Source organism: Helianthus annuus, chromosome 11 (genome assembly GCF_002127325.2).
Source record: "Helianthus annuus cultivar XRQ/B chromosome 11, HanXRQr2.0-SUNRISE, whole genome shotgun sequence".
NCBI classification, from domain to species: Eukaryota; Viridiplantae; Streptophyta; class Magnoliopsida; order Asterales; family Asteraceae; genus Helianthus; species Helianthus annuus.
Genome location: NC_035443.2, coordinates 35,236,518 through 35,253,818, shown reverse-complemented (window position 1 = coordinate 35,253,818; position 17,301 = coordinate 35,236,518).

Here is a 17,301-nt window from a genome sequence, read left to right as displayed (position 1 = left end):
AAATGCTAATCATGTGCTGTTTAAAAAAAAGATCCCCAAACGAGACACACCTAAAGACGAGCCATCATCTCTTTGTCTGAACGGAAGTTCTAACCTGAGCTCTCATGGTCTCGCATTACCCGTTTACAGATATCATTAGTGTACATTCACCTGTAATGTGACAACTCGAACTTTAGACTTGCTTTGATGTAACGTTTGTGCACGATGTGTGATTTTATAAATCCGAATGATTAATTGATTTCATGATACATGTTATGTTATATGCATTATGTGTGTATGTATGTCGTATGTTTGTGAACCGACCACACAAAGCCCTTTGGGCCACTCCTTGTTCTCGGGTCCATTAGACAACCGAGTGGGCTCGGCCCACTCCCCATTCGCAACACAAAACCGGAACAAGGGGCTTGTTTCACCACTTTTTGCAAATCACAAACACACACACACAAACCCTAGAAGCTTTGCTCTCTCTCGGCTTGCTTGGAACCCGACGGCACACACACACACACTTTGAAGCTTGTGAAACGAATCGATCCTCTACCTTCAATCCAACCGGTTAGTGCTTGATAATTAGATTGCTTGTTAAATGGTTATCGTATGGTTTTGTATGTTGGTGTTGCTTAACCGAGAATTCTTGTTAATGTATTGATTGGGATGATAATTGATTTAGTTTTGTTAATCGACTCATGTATGCTAAACATGATCACAATAATTGACGTTTTGGATGTAAGCACCGAGTAGTTAGTAATCGGCTGTTAGACATTGTTTGATCGGGTAGAGTTGGTAATCGGGATCCATGTTAGAATGTATGTATTGTTATGAATGTTACTATTGTTCATATGCATGATTACTAATTAAATTGCCGGTTTGATGTTCTTGAATTGTTATGGATATGCATGAAATCTGAATTAACTGTTGATGAATTTCTGTGATTGATCTGATTTCGAAACTGCCTTAGATGTTTGCTAGAATCACGGATAAGTCAATGCAGGAATTATGGAAATCAGTTACATACGCGGTTTCGACACCTGGTTGCGAGTCGGGACCATAGTTGCGAGTCAGAATCCCACTCGTAACCAAGCCAGCACAAGTCGAGACTACGGTTGCGAGTCCCGTTGCGACTCGTAACCAGCACATGATCAGTCGTAACCAGGCCATGATGAACCGAGATCACCGTTGCGACTCGCAACCAGCTGTTGCGACTCGTAATCTCCGGTTGCGACTCGAGATCTCCGTTGCGACTCGAGACCACCCTTTACACGCACACTGTTGGGCCTTCACTGTCACGGGCCCAATCTATTGAGCCCAACGATTTGAATTGTGGACTGTTTTGCTAATGGACTTGTATGTGTTTGCTACTTGGGCCGATTGGGAATCTGGATTGTATATTATTGGGCTGCTTATGTTATTGGACCGGGCATTGTTGGACTTAGACAATTGGACCCTCACATGCTATGTCTTATCTGCTTACGTGCGTACATGCTTGCCATGACTATACGTGATTACTATATACGTGCTATATACAAACCTGACTCGTATAATAACCATGATAGGACGTGAGTGACCATTTACTTGCTACTTATATTCTTTGTGTATCTGCCGAGCAAACCAAGGTGAGTTCACACAGCCAAGGCATGGGATTCCCGGGTTGGGAATTGGGTTGGATATGATGGATATGGAATGATTACTCGTACTTACGCATATACCAGACTATAGACCATCGTCCTCAGGTTAGTCAGGACACGTTGCGTAAAGCCTACGCAACCCAGATTATTTGCCATATGTCTCCCGGGTCGGGAGGACACGTTACGTAAAGCCTACGTAACCCAATACCATTCACTGGCTTCCAGGTCGGAAGGCCACGCTGCGTAAAGCCTACGTAGCCCCCACGCGTACCACTGTCCTCGGGGAAGGGCACGTCACGTAAAGCCTACGTGACCCTGTACGTATTCCTGTTCTCGGTAAAGAAGAACACATGGTCGGATGTTAGTCTAGTAAGTACCGTTAATGAGAAGCCCTCATTAACCAGGATGAACATGGGAAGCCCCCACCTTTATTACACACTAGTATGGGAAGCCCCCACTAGCTATACTTATGCATTACACAATGAACTTACTTTCTGTGAACTCGCTCAACTAGTTTGTTGATTATTTGCTGCATGCCTTGCAGGACCTTAGGTATACTTGGAGCTTGCACAGGGAAGAGCAGGTCGTTGTGGGCAGATGGATCGTAATGATGTTGAACTCATAACTTGTAAAACTATTTGGATTTACTTTACTATGCTTCCGCTACTTAAAACAGTGTTTGGTTTTTGAAACATCAATCATGTCATGGTGACTTATATTAACTACTTCTATTATTAATTGCTATGGTTTGATATGATTGATGGCTTGATCCTGGTCAGTCACGCTCCCGAGCGGTGGTATTCCGCGGGTGGATTTTGGGGGTGTGACAGATTGGTATCAGAGCCATTGGTTATAGAGAACTTGGTTTTAATATGGGAAAACGTTTTTATTAAAACCGGACTATAACCAGAACAGTGCTCTCAACGATCCACAACGACGCTTCGCTCCACGTGCAAGACTCGACATCCTAGGTAATAAGGTTTATGTTTATTGCCTGTTTGCTAGAACTGCTTAGAACTTTGCTCGCATTACGCTTAGATACACATGCTTTGATTTCATGAGAACACCTATATGCCTACGCTTTTCTGTCATCGCCCTACTCGCGAACCATTCTTATGTATGCTACTTGTTACTATGAAGATCAATGGCCGCACGAATTAACATGACTCAAGCCCAGCTAGAGGCTCTCATTGCTGCGGCAGTTGCAGCCGCCCAAGCAGGTCAACCCGCTCAGCAGCAGCCTGGGTGCACCTTCAAGAACTTTATGGACTGTCGTCCAAACTCTTTCAGCGGCACAGAGGGGGCAGTGGGACTCCTCCATTGGTTTGAAAAGTTAGAATCGGTATTCGAAATGTGCGAGTGCCCTGAGGCTCGCAAGGTCAAGTTTGCCACCGGCACTTTGGAAGGAATAGCACTGACTTGGTGGAACGCCCAAGTCCAGATCTTAGGGTTGGCAGCTGCTAACGCCACCCCATGGAACGATTTCAAGGAACTCATCAAGCGTGAGTATTGCACGCGGGAAGACATACACAAGCTGGAAGATGAGCTTTATAACTTGAAAATGGTTGGATCGGAAATCGAAGCGTATACCAAACGGTCCAATGAGCTGGCCGTTCTGTGTCCAACTATGGTGGACCCTCCATACAAGCGCATTGAGTTGTATCTCAAGGGATTGGCGCCAGAAATTCAGAGCCACGTGACGTCGGCTAATCTCGAAAACATCCAGGAAATCCAGCGCCTTGCTCACCGTATCACCGATCAGGCAGTTGATCAGAATAAACTGCCCAAGCGTGTTAATGCTACTGCTAATGTCACCACCTCAGTTACTCCTGCTACATCTGGTGACAGTAAAAGAAAATGGGATGGGGATTCCAGCAAAGGTTCAGCATCTGTTCAGCCACAAGCTCAGCAGCAGAAGATCGATCACTATCAGAGTCCCAGTCAGCAATCCTCTAGTGGTCACAGACAGAGAAGATATCAGGGTAGTCAACCTAGGTGCCACAACTGCAACAGGCATCACCACGGCCCATGTAACAAGGGTCGCTGTCAAAGGTGCCTTAAGATGGGTCACGAGGCCAAAGACTGTAGGAGTCCACGGCCTGCGAATCAGAATCAGCAGCCTCAGCAATCAGCTCCACAGAACCAGCAGCAGCAGCAGCAGCCACAGCGTGGAAACCGGGGATGTTTCCAGTGTGGGGCTGAAGGTCACTTCAAAACGCGATTGCCCTCAGTTGAACCAGAACCGCAACAACAATAACCACCAGGGCAACGGGAACAACAACGGTGGAAACAACAACAACAACGGCAATGAAGCTCGTGGTCGTGCTTTTGTGCTAGGTCGAGGCGACGCAGTGAACGATCCCAACGTTGTCATGGGTAAGTTTCTCCTCGACAATATTTACGTTACTGTTTTATTTGATTCGGGTGCGGATACAAGCTATATGTCTGTGAAAATGTGTCAACTGCTAAAACGTGCACCAACACTTTTACCCACCAAACATGTAGTAGAGTTAGCTAACGGTAAAAGTCTAGAAGCCACGCACGTAGTTCAGGGTTGTAATCTTATCCTAGCTGGTCAAGCCTTCTCCATTGATCTCATTCCCATAGTTTTGGGTAGCTTCGACGTCGTGATTGGGATGGATTGGCTTTCCCAACACCAGGCCGAAATCTTATGCAGCGAAAAGGTTATTCGCATTCCTCGTTCGGGTCAGGAACCTCTAGAAGTTCAAGGCGACAAGAGTGGTGCAGTGGTGGGCATCATCTCTTTCTTGAAGGCTCAGAAATGCTTACGTAAGGGTCACACAGCCATTTTGGCTCTTGTTACAGACGCCTCAGCAAAGGAAAAGAAATTGGAAGACATTCCAGTTGTACGTGATTACCCTCAGGTGTTTCCTAAAGACTTACCAGGCTTACCGCCTCATCGTCAGGTTGAATTTCAGATCGAGCTCGCTCCAGGAGCAGCACCCATAGCTCGCGCACCATATCGTCTAGCTCCATCGGAATTGGAGGAATTGTCAAAGCAACTGCAGGAACTCTTGGAAAAGGGTTTCATTCGTCCAAGCTCTTCGCCTTGGGGAGCTCCAGTACTTTTCGTGAAGAAGAAAGACGGTACGTTCAGGATGTGCATCGACTACCGTGAACTCAACAAGGTGACGGTGAAGAACCGTTATCCTCTTCCACGCATAGACGACTTATTCGACCAATTGCAAGGGTCGTGTTACTACTCGAAGATAGACTTGAGGTCTGGGTACCATCAGCTGAGAGTCCGGGATGAGGACATCTCCAAGACTGCATTCAGAACTCGTTACGGTCACTACGAGTTTCTCGTCATGCCATTTGGGTTAACGAACGCGCCTGCTGTATTTATGGATCTTATGAACAGGGTGTGCAAACCCTATCTTGACAAGTTCGTCATAGTGTTCATCGACGACATTCTGATTTACTCCAAGAGTCAGGAGGAACACGAGCAGCATCTTCGCCTGATATTGGAACTTCTTCGGAAGGAACAGCTGTACGCCAAGCTTTCTAAATGCGACTTCTGACTTCGTGAAGTCCACTTCTTAGGCCACGTGGTAAACAAGGATGGGATCCATGTCGATCCATCCAAGGTAGATTCGATCAGGAACTGGCCTGCACCGCGTACGCCAACGGAAATACGCCAATTCTTGGGTCTGGCAGGTTACTACAGACGGTTTATTAGAGACTTCTCGAAGATTGCTCAGCCGCTTACGCTACTGACACAGAAGGGTGTTACCTATCGCTGGGGAGAGCCCCAGGAGACTGCTTTTCAGCACCTAAAGGATAGACTTTGCAGTGCACCTATCCTCTCATTGCCAGAGGGCACAGATGACTTCGTGGTTTATTGTGATGCATCCATTCGGGGATTGGGATGTGTGTTAATGCAGCGCGACAAGGTTATCGCTTACGCCTCTCGTCAACTCAAGATTCATGAACGCAACTACACGACGCACGATTTAGAGCTGGGAGCTGTTGTTTTCGCGCTTAAGATATGGCGACACTACCTGTACGGTACCAGGTGCACGATTTACACCGATCACAGGAGTCTCGAGCATATTCTTAAGCAGAAGGATTTGAATATGCGTCAACGACGATGGGTCGAGTTACTAAACGATTATGAATGCGCTATCAAGTATCATCCAGGCAAAGCCAATGTGGTGGCTGATGCCCTTAGTCGAAAGGACACTTTACCGAAGCGCGTGCGAGCGCTACAGCTTACGATTCAGTCTAGCCTTCCAGCACAGATACGAAATGCTCAGGTAGAAGCATTAAAGCTCGAAAACGTCAAGGCTGAAGCCTTACGCGGCTCACGACAACAGATGGAACGGAAGGCAGACGGCGCCTATTATGTAACGGGCCGGATTTGGGTCCCTCTCTATGGCGGTTTACGAGAACTTGTAATGGATGAAGCACACAAGTCTCGCTATTCGGTACATCCAGGGTCGGATAAAATGTACCACGATATCAGCACTACTTATTGGTGGCCTAGTATGAAGGCCCACATTGCTACGTACGTTGGAAAATGCTTGACCTGTGCAAGAGTCAAGGTCGAATATCAGAAACCAGCTGGCCTACTTCAGCAGCCTAAGATACCTCAGTGGAAATGGGAAGAAATTTCCATGGATTTCGTTACAGGCCTACCTAGATCCCAGCGTGGGAACGATACGATATGGGTCATAGTTGATCGACTCACCAAGTCTGCACACTTCCTGCCGATTAAGGAAACGGATAAGTTCTCCACTCTCGCAGACGTATATCTTAAGGAAGTTGTCTCGAGGCACGGGGTGCCCACATCTATCATTTCGGATCGCGATGCACGATTCACGTCAGAACTTTGGCAAGCAATGCATAAATCCTTTGGCTCACGATTAGACATGAGCACAGCATACCACCCTCAGACGGATGGGCAGTCTGAGCGTACGATCCAAACTCTCGAAGACATGCTTCGGGCATGCGTTATCGATTTCGGCAACGGCTGGGAAAAGCACCTCCCTTTGGTGGAGTTTTCTTACAATAACAGTTACCATACCAGCATTCAAGCCGCTCCATTCGAGGCATTATACGGGCGTAAATGCCGGTCACCTCTCTGTTGGGCAGAGGTGGGAGATAGTCAGATCACGGGTCCAGAGATTGTTGTGGACGCCACAGAAAAGATTGCACAAATACGACAACGCATGGCGGCAGCACGCGACCGTCAGAAAGCCTACGCGGACAAGCGTAGAAAGCCATTGGAATTCGAGGTCGGGGACCGGGTTTTATTGAAAGTTTCACCCTGGAAGGGTGTGGTTCGTTTTGGCAAACGGGGCAAACTGAATCCGCGGTACGTCGGACCATTCGAAATCATAGAAAAGATTGGCAAGGTAGCCTACAAGTTGAAACTACCAGCTGAACTCGGGGCAGTTCACAATGTCTTTCATGTATCGAACTTAAAGAAGTGCCTATCAGACGAAACACTCATCATTCCTTTTAAGGAACTCACTATCGACGAGCGGTTGCAGTTCGTCGAGGAACCAGTTGAAATCACGGACCGGGATGTGAAGGTCCTCAAACACAAGAGAATCCCTCTTGTCCGAGTTCGTTGGAACTCCAAACGTGGCCCAGAGTACACCTGGGAACGCGAAGACAGGATGACAGAAAAGTACCCCCAGTTATTCGGGAACCAGGCAACCACTACTGAGGCTGAAGCTACTACTTCGGAATTTCGGGACGAAATTCCAGATCAACGGGGGGAGGATGTGACACCCCAGGAAAATCAGTGAACAGTACAGTTTACCTAGCTTCCTCAGTGAGTGCATACCAAATTTCGGGACGAAATTTCCAATTAGTTGGGGATAATGTGACAACTCGAACTTTAGACTTGCTTTGATGTAACGTTTGTGCACGATGTGTGATTTTATAAATCCGAATGATTAATTGATTTCATGATACATGTTATGTTATATGCATTATGTGTGTATGTATGTCGTATGTTTGTGAACCGACCACACAAAGCCCTTTGGGCCACTCCTTGTTCTCGGGTCCATTAGACAACCGAGTGGGCTCGGCCCACTCCCCATTCGCAACACAAAACCGGAACAAGGGGCTTGTTTCACCACTTTTTGCAAATCACAAACACACACACACAAACCCTAGAAGCTTTGCTCTCTCTCGGCTTGCTTGGAACCCGACGGCACACACACACACACTTTGAAGCTTGTGAAACGAATCGATCCTCTACCTTCAATCCAACCGGTTAGTGCTTGATAATTAGATTGCTTGTTAAATGGTTATCGTATGGTTTTGTATGTTGGTGTTGCTTAACCGAGAATTCTTGTTAATGTATTGATTGGGATGATAATTGATTTAGTTTTGTTAATCGACTCATGTATGCTAAACATGATCACAATAATTGACGTTTTGGATGTAAGCACCGAGTAGTTAGTAATCGGCTGTTAGACATTGTTTGATCGGGTAGAGTTGGTAATCGGGATCCATGTTAGAATGTATGTATTGTTATGAATGTTACTATTGTTCATATGCATGATTACTAATTAAATTGCCGGTTTGATGTTCTTGAATTGTTATGGATATGCATGAAATCTGAATTAACTGTTGATGAATTTCTGTGATTGATCTGATTTCGAAACTGCCTTAGATGTTTGCTAGAATCACGGATAAGTCAATGCAGGAATTATGGAAATCAGTTACATACGCGGTTTCGACACCTGGTTGCGAGTCGGGACCATAGTTGCGAGTCAGAATCCCACTCGTAACCAAGCCAGCACAAGTCGAGACTACGGTTGCGAGTCCCGTTGCGACTCGTAACCAGCACATGATCAGTCGTAACCAGGCCATGATGAACCGAGATCACCGTTGCGACTCGCAACCAGCTGTTGCGACTCGTAATCTCCGGTTGCGACTCGAGATCTCCGTTGCGACTCGAGACCACCCTTTACACGCACACTGTTGGGCCTTCACTGTCACGGGCCCAATCTATTGAGCCCAACGATTTGAATTGTGGACTGTTTTGCTAATGGACTTGTATGTGTTTGCTACTTGGGCCGATTGGGAATCTGGATTGTATATTATTGGGCTGCTTATGTTATTGGACCGGGCATTGTTGGACTTAGACAATTGGACCCTCACATGCTATGTCTTATCTGCTTACGTGCGTACATGCTTGCCATGACTATACGTGATTACTATATACGTGCTATATACAAACCTGACTCGTATAATAACCATGATAGGACGTGAGTGACCATTTACTTGCTACTTATATTCTTTGTGTATCTGCCGAGCAAACCAAGGTGAGTTCACACAGCCAAGGCATGGGATTCCCGGGTTGGGAATTGGGTTGGATATGATGGATATGGAATGATTACTCGTACTTACGCATATACCAGACTATAGACCATCGTCCTCAGGTTAGTCAGGACACGTTGCGTAAAGCCTACGCAACCCAGATTATTTGCCATATGTCTCCCGGGTCGGGAGGACACGTTACGTAAAGCCTACGTAACCCAATACCATTCACTGGCTTCCAGGTCGGAAGGCCACGCTGCGTAAAGCCTACGTAGCCCCCACGCGTACCACTGTCCTCGGGGAAGGGCACGTCACGTAAAGCCTACGTGACCCTGTACGTATTCCTGTTCTCGGTAAAGAAGAACACATGGTCGGATGTTAGTCTAGTAAGTACCGTTAATGAGAAGCCCTCATTAACCAGGATGAACATGGGAAGCCCCCACCTTTATTACACACTAGTATGGGAAGCCCCCACTAGCTATACTTATGCATTACACAATGAACTTACTTTCTGTGAACTCGCTCAACTAGTTTGTTGATTATTTGCTGCATGCCTTGCAGGACCTTAGGTATACTTGGAGCTTGCACAGGGAAGAGCAGGTCGTTGTGGGCAGATGGATCGTAATGATGTTGAACTCATAACTTGTAAAACTATTTGGATTTACTTTACTATGCTTCCGCTACTTAAAACAGTGTTTGGTTTTTGAAACATCAATCATGTCATGGTGACTTATATTAACTACTTCTATTATTAATTGCTATGGTTTGATATGATTGATGGCTTGATCCTGGTCAGTCACGCTCCCGAGCGGTGGTATTCCGCGGGTGGATTTTGGGGGTGTGACATGTAAGACTGAATATATGAGTCTGGATACGGGAGTATATTCTGAGATGGGACACACGAATAAGTTAAGTGCTTAAAACACTAATCTCGTATCTCGAAACAGTTGAACTTTGTGTGAAAATTTAAGTGGATCAGTATACTGACAATCTAAGTGAATTGTTTAGAACTTAAAGTGTTTAAAGCTCAACGGTGCTAGTGATTTGTCAAAAACTGATATGATCCTCTTACGCAAACTCACAAAAATATTGTCTGTAAATATTTCTTTACTGCTTTTCATTAAAGAAAAAATCTAAAAAAAAGAATGTGTTTTAGCATAAAATTTTGAAAAATCAAAAAGATTTTATTTCATCTTATTTTCGACAACTGATGTTGGAAAGCTGATTTTCAAAATTCCAAGTGCTAAACATGATGAACAACAGGGTTGGGAGAGTTTGTTTGAAATGAAAAGTGAAGATAAAATTTGAGAAATGTCATAATCTATCAAGTGATGGTTTGAGATTGATTTTTCAAGTGGTAAGCAAAGATTTAAATTGTTATACATAAGGTTTTTATGTTTTGGGTAGAGGATGTGCAGGTTAGCTAGGTTTCAACTCCTGAGGATATGCAGATTAGAGCCAGATTTCTGATCTTGTTGCTACGGAGAGCAAGGAGACGTTTCTGAACCTGTGAGAGCTTGCTGAGCAGAGTTGGAGTCAGGTTTCGATCCAAGAACGAGAGCTATTCCAGACTACGATCCCAGCTTATCGAAAGGGGGAGTCTGAAGACATTAAAGCCAGGTTCGAATCCTGCTGTCCACGCCAGCTGCTAATGCTGAAAAGCCAGATACAGATTTTGAATCAACATCCAAGGGGGAATATAGCTGCTGATGCTGATAAACTTAAGGAATCAAGAGACCTGATCAAAAGAATTAGAGAAAGGATTGAACCAGGTTGTGATTCTGAGAGAGAAAAGAGAGAAGATTGAAGGATGATTACAGAGAAAGACATTTTGGAAAGAGCGAGAAGACTGATTAATACTGAAGATTTGTCATACTGAAGACTCGTACCGAAGACTCGTCAACATCCAAGGGGGAGTTTGTTGGTGCATATGTCTGTCGACTTCGTCTTGTATCCAGTCTTGTAATAGGTTAGATATACCAAGACACGTAGTTCGAGAAAAATAGGAAACAGGTCAGAACAAGTCACTTCACACGAACTGACCAGTTCGTGCGAAGTGGGCAGTTCGTGCGAACTGGACCAGATCGCACTACCTGGGCCAGTCCATGTGAAGCATGTTCATGCGACCTGGTTCATCTATAAATAGGTGTCTTGGGATTTCATTTGTAACAGTTGTGATTCCGGTAGCGAAGCTCTGCTGAAGTGTCGAACAAGCTGTAAACGTCATCAAATCAATACAAACGAAAATTAATCTACTTCTAAGTGCATTACAAGCTGAATGAAGATCAAATCAATGAATTCTGCCTCTGATTTGATCAAGAATTCTTCTGATTGTCTCGTTTGATCGACACATCGATCCAAACAAAAATTTTGCCATAGTTTCCCCTTAAAATATGGTGTTTTCCACGTATTTTAAACCATGTTTAGGCCGAAAAATCATCATCAATCTCAAATCAAGTTATACCATCAACTTTGCATGTATAAACTAACACATAACACCTGCATTTTTCCGAACTTTTATATATATTTTTAACATAAACTTCTAAAAATAATAACACTTTCATATGCTTTAACATGTTAATTAAAACTAACAATATTTTATATGAACTTTAACCTAGTTCATCCATTTAAACAAACTTGTTTTAAACCTTTCTTTGAGATCTTCATATCATAAATCATGTTTTTATTTCCTTGTAAAAGTTATATTTGTTAAAAATCACTTTCAAGTTCATTGTTTAAGTTCATGGTTTATGAAGATGATGATCTTGTTAGATCATCATTTTTTTAACCATGTTCAGACAAGATCATAACATTTAAACAACCTACTTTAACATAATCATCAAGTTCATACTAACTAGCTCACAAAAATTAACATAATCAACATGTAAATATTTTATTTTTGTAAATTTTTAAGTTATATTTAGAGTTTTAAGCTTTGATTTCTTTCAAGTTCAAGATGACAAGTTGTACACTATCAATTAGCATAATGTAACAAGCATGAAAATGAGATGAAGAGCCTTACTACTAGCACAAGGCTAGGAAAGCAAACTAATGAAGAAGATGAAGGTTGTAAGAAGATGTTGAAGCTCCAAAATGCTTCCTAGTGCACCTCCATGCCTTGAACTTGTTTAAATCTTCTTGAAATGGCTTGAAAAGGCTTAGAAATGGTTGTTTTGGAAGTGAAAATGGTGAGTTATGGAGGTGGTGGTTTTGCCTGTAGTCTCTAGGACTAATTCTGGACCAATGAGTTGTTTGTCTCCGGTCTCTGCCCAACATAGCGGTGATCGGCACTTTCGTCCTTATAGAGTTTCAAACGGGGCGGTCTAGAAGCTAGTGTGATAACTATTGTTATATGAGAACTCCACTAAAGGCAAGTGAGTATCCTAATTTCCACCCAAGTCCATCACACAAGCACGTAACATATCCTCCAAAGTTTGTATCGTTTGTTTACTTTGGTCGTCTGTTTGAGGATGAAAGGCCATGCTTAGATCCAAACGAGATCCAAAGGCCTTTTGAAATGATTTCTAAATCCTTGACACGAACCGACCATATCGGTCCGATATGATGGAAACTGGCACTCCATGTCATGCCACAATTTCTTTAAGATATAGCCCAGTGAGATTTTCGGTGCCATCCTTCTCATGGATAAGTAAGAAATTTGCAGACTTCGTTAATCGATCAACTATTACCCAAATCATGTCATGACCTCTAGAGGTCCGGGGTAATTTAATAATGAAGTCCATCGAAATTTGTTCCCATTTCCAAACGGGAATTTCAGGTTGTTGTAACAATCCTGATGGCTTTTGGTATTCATCCTTAACCTTGGCGAATGTGAGACATTTTCCAACATACATAGCAATATCGCCCTTAATGTTAGGCCACCAATATAATTCCTTTAAGTCTTGGTACATCTATTCTGATCCCGGATGGATAGAGTACTTCAACTTGTGAGCTTCATCTAATATAATCGCTCATAGGTCGCCAAAGAATGGAACCCAGATTCGTCCCATAATGTATAATGTTCCATCCTCCTTTGGCACCAGTTGTTTTTCCATTATGCGTAATGCTTCGGCTTGAACATTCTCCAATTTGAGTGCGTCATGAATCCGAGTAGTGAGGTTCGTTTGTATCGTCATTTATAAGGGTCATACCCTTAGAGTTTTCAAGCGTTCTTTGCGGCTCAAGGTGTTCGCCACAACGCTTGCTTTGCCCGGGTGATACTTTATCTCGTAATCGTAATCATTCAACAATTTGACCCAACATCGTTGTCTCATATTTAATTCTTTCTGATTAAATATGTGTTGAAGACTCTTGTGATCCGTAAATATGGTACATCGAGTCCCATATAAATAGTGACGCCAATTTTTTAAAGCAAATACCACCGCACCTAGCTCAAGGTCGTGAGTGGTATAATTTTTCTCGTGTACCGTCAATTGTCGAGACACGTACGCGATAACTTTGTCTCGTTGCATCAACACACAACCAAGACCTTGATGCGATGCATCACAATAAACCACGAAGTCATCGGTACCGTCGGGTAGAGATATGGTAGGCGCGTCATAGAGTTTATCTTTTAATAGTTGGAAAGCCGCCTCTTGTTTCTCACCCCTGTCAAACTTCTTATCCTTTTGTGTTAGGGACGTTAGCGGTTGAGCAACTTTTGAAAAGTTCTCTATAAACCTTCGGTAGTAGCCCGCTAATCCCAAGAATTGTCGTACTTCCGTAGGGGTCTTTAGAGCTTCCCAATTCTTGATCGCCTCAATTTTGGATGGATCGACATGAATTCCTTTCTCGTTCACCACGTGTCCGAGAAATTGTACCTCGCGAATCCAAAATTCGTATTGGAAAACTTTGCATAAAGATGTTTCTTCTTCAAAAGCTCCAAAATAGCTCGTAAGTGTTGCTCGTGTTCGTCCTTCGATCGTTAATATATTAGAATATCGTCAATAAATGCTATCACGAATTTATCCAAGTGCGGCTTGCACACACGGTTCATAAGATCCATGAATACAGCTGGTGCGTTTGTTAAGTCGAATGGCATAACAAGAAACTCATAATGTCCATATCGAGTCCTAAAAGCCGTCTTAGGTATGCTTTCCTCTTGTATCCTCAAGTCGTCAATTCTGATGATAAATACCAGATTAGAGTAGCAACTAGAGCCTTGTAATTGATCGAACAAGTCGTCAATTCTCAGTAGAGGGTATCTGTTCTTGATGGTGAGTTTATTCAATTCTCAATAATCTATACACATGCGAAAGCTTCCGTCCTTCTTTTTAACAAATAATACTGAAGCTCCCCAAGCTGAGAAACTCGGTCTAACAAATCCCTTATCTAACAACTCTTGAAGTTGAGTAGATAACTCTTGCATCTCGGATGGAGCTAATCAGTAAGGGGATTTCGCCACCGGTGCCGCTCCCAGCACCAAATCGATGTGAAACTCCACTTGGCGTTGTGGAGGCAGTCCAGGCAAGTCTTCCGGAAAGACTTTAGGAAACTCCTTCACAACGGGGATGTCTTCCAGCTTTGGTTCCTCGGCCTTCTTTTCAACCATGTGAGCAAGGAAGGCTATGCAACCTTTTCGAAGACATTTATGTGCCTTCATGCAGTTAATGATTCGTAAGGGTTTCTCCCATTTCTCTCCATGGATTACAAGCATTTCTTCATTAGGTAAGGGAATGTGGATGGTTTTCTCGTGACAAACCACTTTCGCCCGGTTGTCGGACAACCAATCCATGCCGACATCCACGTCAAAACTACCCAATTGAATGGGTAAGAGATCGATAGTGAATTTTTGTCCTCCGAGTTCAAGTGTGCAATCTTTAATAATTTCTCCTTATTCGGCTAATTTACCGTTCGCTAATTCTATAGAATAAGGGGCGGGGCGTCTCGTTTGCTCGAATCTATGACAAGTATATTTTTAAATTCTATAGAAATAAGACTAAAGTCGGCGCCAGTATCAAATAGAACGGATGCAAAATGTTGATTTATAGGAAATGTACCCGTGACTACATTTGGGTCTTGGCGTGCATCCCTGGCTTCGATCACGAAAGCTCTCCCATGAGCTTGGTTTTCCTTATGGCAATCCTTCCGATAATGCCCTTTGTCTCTGCAATTGTAACATCCTTGACCTTTTCCATTCTCGTTCCCGCCTTGGTTGTTGTTACCATTACCACCTTGGTTCACATTTCCTCTTCCAGTACCTACCCAACGTGTTTCCTTACGGTGCCCAGTTTTACCACACTTATCACACTTGGCATTCTTGCAAGGGCCCAAGTGATGATACCTACACTTATCGCATTTGGGTAATAAGCCCGAATAACCTTTACCACTAATTTCATTTGTAGACACGAAAGCCTTAGCTTCCTTTGGTGGGTTTACTTTTCTCCGTTTGTTCGCGTTGATGGTGTTGTTGTTGTTGTTCACTCGAGTACCCTTCTTGAAATGCGAAATTTTTGTTTTCCATCACTAGTAGACTCCACACGAGTCTCCTTTTTCTCAGAACCTTTCACAGTAAGCTTCTTCATTCTCACCGCATCCTCGGTGAGACTCACAGCCAAAGTAACTGCGTGGGTTATAGTAGTGGGTTCGCAGAAGTGACTAGGCTCCTGATTTCGGGGTGAAGACCCCATATCTACCGTTCAATCCTCTTGAACTCAGGAGTGACCATGTAAGGGACCACTCGAGACAACTCATGGAACCTTTAAGTATACCCCGTGATATCAGCAGCAACCATAGAAAGATTCTGAAATTCGGTTTCTAACTTCTGAAGCTCATCCCGAGAACAATACTTCTCTCTCATACGTTCCTTCAACTCATCCCAAGTTAAACCGTAAGCCGCTTCATCTCCCAAGGTTTGAACTTGTAAGTTCCACCAAGTAAGCGCTTCATCGACAAACAACCCAGTAACATACACCACTGTCTGGTTAGCGGTACACCGACTCATACGAATGGTAGAATCCGTTTTCTCCATCCAACGTACAAAAGCCACGGCACCGCCAGTGCCATCATAGTTGAGAGGATTGCAATCTAGAAATTTCTTATACGTACAGCCTGAAACGTTGAACAGACAGAATATATATAAATGAGAATTATGAGAACCCACGGATAGAATAGGAAATGAAATATTTAAATTGTTATAAAACAACTTTCTGTTACCATTCGTGGTGTTTCCACCAGATGTGCATCCCTGGCCATGATCGCCAGATCCGCCAGAACCGTCGTTGTGCTCTACACGATTCGCCTCATGTTGAGCGATGGCTTGTGAGATGCGTTCCTCGAGGAGCTAGTTCAGCCCTGCCTCAGTGATAGGCATGGGGTTCTTGGTGTTGCGTCAGATGTTTCTTCGCTTAGGTGCCATGATCTTCCAATCACAAGTAACAAACGAGTTAGAAAAATATTTAAAAATAAATATTGTCGGCTAAAATATATAATAATCATCACATCAACCAATCATCAATCCACAATAACAAGACATGTATAAGGTAAGCAACAATGTGTAATAAAGAAAAACATAATACCGAGCTTTCATATATTCAACAACTTGATAGATTATTTTTGTGATAGAAAAACAAAAGGACACAACGCTACATCACCCCGGTCATACAAGTTTTTAATACATAAAAGAGGTAAAATCTTTTCTTCCACATTGGTTCTCATAAGTCTTCAAGTGTCGTAAGCTCGTACATAGTCTTCATATATAACACCAGAAACGGGTATCCTAGTCCCGTGCCATAGTACCTGCAATAAAAATCTACGGTGCGGGAGGAAATGGGGGTGGGTAGGAACGACCAAGCTATGGAGGTGGTCTAGCTCGTCCTCCACACGATACATATGTCGGTCAGAAAGTTTGGCTCGCTGCTCCAACGTCAGTATGCGAGCCTCAAAGACCAGTAGGTGGGTGTAGGTGTGGTGGTGATGATGGTGGTGATGGTGGTGGTGGTGACGTCGGTAGTGGTGGTGGAGATGGTGGTCGATAGGCTGCTGGTGGTGGTGGCATAGTGTCCACATAATGCTCTACCTCCCAGACCCTTCTGCAAAGGATCTGAACCTGAAGTTGTAAGGAGTGGACGAGGATCGCCCGTGGTGTAGGAGGGATAGTGACACGGATGGTATGGATCGGACGTGGGCATGTGGTATGGAGAGTATCGGGTCGAGAGATAATCAATTGGAACATGAGAATGAGTGAAATGGCTGGTGAGACGTACCCTCTCCGGGGCGTGGTGCAGGAATCTCATGGGTAAAATTACGAGACGTATCGACGTGTTGTGGAATGAGTGTCAAGAAACAATGGCCGTTAGGCCATGTGGCATCGACAGGAAGGGAGAGACCGTAAGTAGGTGTGTCGGGGATATGATGAGAGGTAGGGGTAACAGGAGGT